Source organism: Meles meles, chromosome X (assembly GCF_922984935.1).
Source record: "Meles meles chromosome X, mMelMel3.1 paternal haplotype, whole genome shotgun sequence".
Lineage (NCBI taxonomy): Eukaryota > Metazoa > Chordata > Mammalia > Carnivora > Mustelidae > Meles > Meles meles.
In genome coordinates this window covers 21537235-21540528 of record NC_060087.1, presented here as the reverse complement: position 1 = coordinate 21540528, position 3294 = coordinate 21537235, and the positions used below count along the sequence as shown (strand labels likewise).

The 3294-nt window shown below is 42.0% G+C and overlaps 1 pseudogene; it reads left to right on the top strand.

The window, feature by feature from the left end:
- The first annotated feature begins 758 nt into the window (after positions 1 to 758).
- Positions 759 to 1322, top strand: LOC123934567 (annotated as a pseudogene).
- Positions 1323 to 3294: the final 1972 nt, after the last annotated feature.

Here is a 3294-nt window from a genome sequence, read left to right as displayed (position 1 = left end):
TCTCCCCTGACTCATGGAAGGCTGACTTTGTAGCCTTCTTGGGATGGGCACGGCTGTAGGAAGAACTCCAGCCAGTCAAATGTAAACCGAAGTGACATGAGTAACTTAGTGAGAGAAAGAGTGAAAAACACCCTGTCCGGCCTCCCAGCTCTCTCTTTCCCTGCTGTGGCAACTCCAGAAGACTAGCTGAGTCAGCATTATGACAATTTCGTGCCTCTTTCCAAGCCTGGGTCTCTTAGTAACCATGTGGCACTGGGTTCCTCCTTGCCCTATTTCAGATACATACTTTCAGTGAGAAATAAACACTGCATCACCACTGAGATTCAGCAGCTACCACACTGCCCTAGGAGACCTAAATCTATCCTAATACAGGTATTATCATCATCATCCATTACCATGGTACAGGTCATTACCATTTCCTTGGTATCCATCATTGTACTTAGCATATTTTATGTTATAAACCTTGCTCTATTTATATTTTACAACCTACTGAGTGTAAATTAAACTAAGTGTAGTTTGGTAAATACTAAGTATTTAAAAATATTTTATCACCTTGAACACTCTAAATTATGGAACAGTGAAATTCCATAATGGACAATTCAAGAGATGAGAGTTAATCAGATACACCTGGTTGTAGCTTTTTTCTGCCCACTCCTCCCTACCCCCCCCCCCCCCCCCCGCAAATGCTGCACCATGTCTGCTCAGAGCTCCCGGCTCTGCTAAGGTAGCACCCTCACCCTTTTTCTCCAGCCACCACCATGATCACCTCCTGGGACCTCATCCACTAGGATGAGATGTTGTCCACCATCTACAAGATCTGGGAGATGACACAGGGGCTGTGCCTGGAGGTGGAGGGGAGGATGGTCAGGAGGACAGAGCGCAACACTGATGACTCGCTCATTGGTGGAAACGCCTCCACAGGAGCCCAGTCACCGCTGGTGGTGTGATACTGTCCTGAACCATCACTTACGGAAACCAGCTGCACCAAAGAAGCCTACAAGAAGTACGTCAAAGATTACATCAAATCAGTCAAAGGCAAACTTGAAGAACAGCAGCCAGAAAGAGTAAAACCTTTTATGACAGGGGCTGCAAAACACATCAAGCACATCCTCGCTAACTGCAAAAACTACCAGTTCTTTCCTGATGAAAACATGGACCGAGAGGGCATGGTTGCTCTGCGGGGCTATTCTGAGGATGGCGGGACCCCACACGGGATTTTCTTTAAGGATGGTGTGGAAATGGAAAAAATGTTAATGAATTTGGCTATGACTTTGGATGTATCACCTGTTGTCATCGTTGACTGCTGCTTTTCATCCACATGACACCAGGACTTAGACGAACGGAACTGATGTCATCTTGATCTCTTCATTTATTTTGACCTTGATTTATCTGGAGTGGAGGCCTTGTTTTTAAGAAAAAAAACCATGTCCCAGAGGTTGTCTAAAATAAGAATGCATTTAAGCTCAAAAACACACACAAATACACCAGGTTGTAAAATAATCTCTAAGAAGGCTACAAAATGTACATATGGCAAAAACTCAAATTCTCAAATGGAATAAATTTGCTTGAAATATTGATTTTACAGAAGCTTAAAAGTCTATTCCTAAGATACAGAATACCCTTACTTCATTTTTAAAGCAGCTATGGAAAGCTTATAATGAGTAATGAATTGTGTTTGGTGTTGAATTACATAGTGATAATTACAGTAAAGTCACAAGCAAGCAAGCAAACTTGACACCATTCTTGTAAGACAGTAAAGTCTGAAACTGTGGGGTAAGAAAAAAAATGTAAATAAGATTATGTTAGATTTTTAATTTTATCTAATATTGTCATATGTTAGCATTAAACTACCTATTGTGGTATATTATCTGCACCAAAGAACATCATGTGTTTCAGGAAATAACTTCCAAATCTCAATAACTTACCCAGTTGATGTTTATTTCTCATTCGTGTAAAATCCAATGTAGACGTTCCTGGTCAGGAGACTTTCCTTCAAGTGGTGATTCAGGAATCCAGTTTCCAATCATCTAGTGGCTGTGTATCTGGATGGATGACTAAGAAAGAGCATGCAGAAAGATAAGGAAAAATGAAGAGTATAGGCCTAGAAATGTAGCCCAATATAAAGTCCAGAGTGAGTTGAATAGCTCCACCCATTCGCAAGGATATTTAAATAACAGTATGTATTAATATATAATGAATATATGCAGAAATGAGATTTTTACATTATTATTAAATATAGTATTTAAACTCTGAAAAATGAGATTAAGAGTCCTCTCAAAATATAGAATAATTGATAACATTCTAAAAAGTAAGAAAATGTTAAGTGGGTTGCAAAGTAAGTCCAGAATTTTCAATATCCATAAAAAAGGACTTTCAAAAAGACAGCATAGAAATAATTGAGAGAAAATACACGGCTTAGGAATTTCTCCAAACTGAAAATATTCATAATATTCTAGATTGAAATGGTCAAAAACTACAATGCAAAGCAAAATTAAGAATACCATTCCTGGGCACATAATGAGTGTAATTTCAGACCAAGGATAGAGGGAAACGCCAAATTACTTGTTATTTTAAAAATTGGCAGGGCGCCTGGGTGGCTCAGTGGTTTAAGCCGCTGCCTTTGGCTCAGGTCATGATCTCAGGGTCCTGGGATCAAGTCCCACATCCGGCTCTCTGCTCGGCAGGGAGCCTGCTTCCCTCTCACTCTCTCTGACTGCCTCTCTACCTACTTATGATCTCTCTCTGTCAAATAAATAAAAAAATCTTAAAAAAAAAATTGGCAGTAGGCTTCTCTAGTCAAAAAGATTACAAATAAGGAGAAGAGTGTTGAAGATGGCGGAGAAGTAGCAGCCTGAGACTACATCAGGTAGCAGGAGATCAGCTCGATAGCTTATCTAAACATTGCAAACACCTACAAATCCAACGGGAGAGCGAAGAGAAGAAGAACAGCAACTCTAGAAACAGAAAATCAACCACTTTCTGAAAGGTAGGACTGGCGGAGAAGTGAATCTAAAACGACGGGAAGATAGACCGCGGGGGGAGGGGCCGGCTCCCGGCAAGCGGCGGAGGAACGGAGCACAAAATCAGGACTTTTAAAAGTCTGTTCCACTGAGGGACATTGCTCCAGGGGCTAAACCGGGGTGAAGCCCACGCGGGGCCAGCGTGGCCCCAGGCCCCGCAGGGTCACAGAAGGATCGGGGGTGTCGGAGTGTCGGAGAGCTCGCAGCTATTAGAACGGAGAAGCCGGCTGCCAAGACAGAGCCGAGGACTGAACTCTCAGCTCGGGGTTACCTT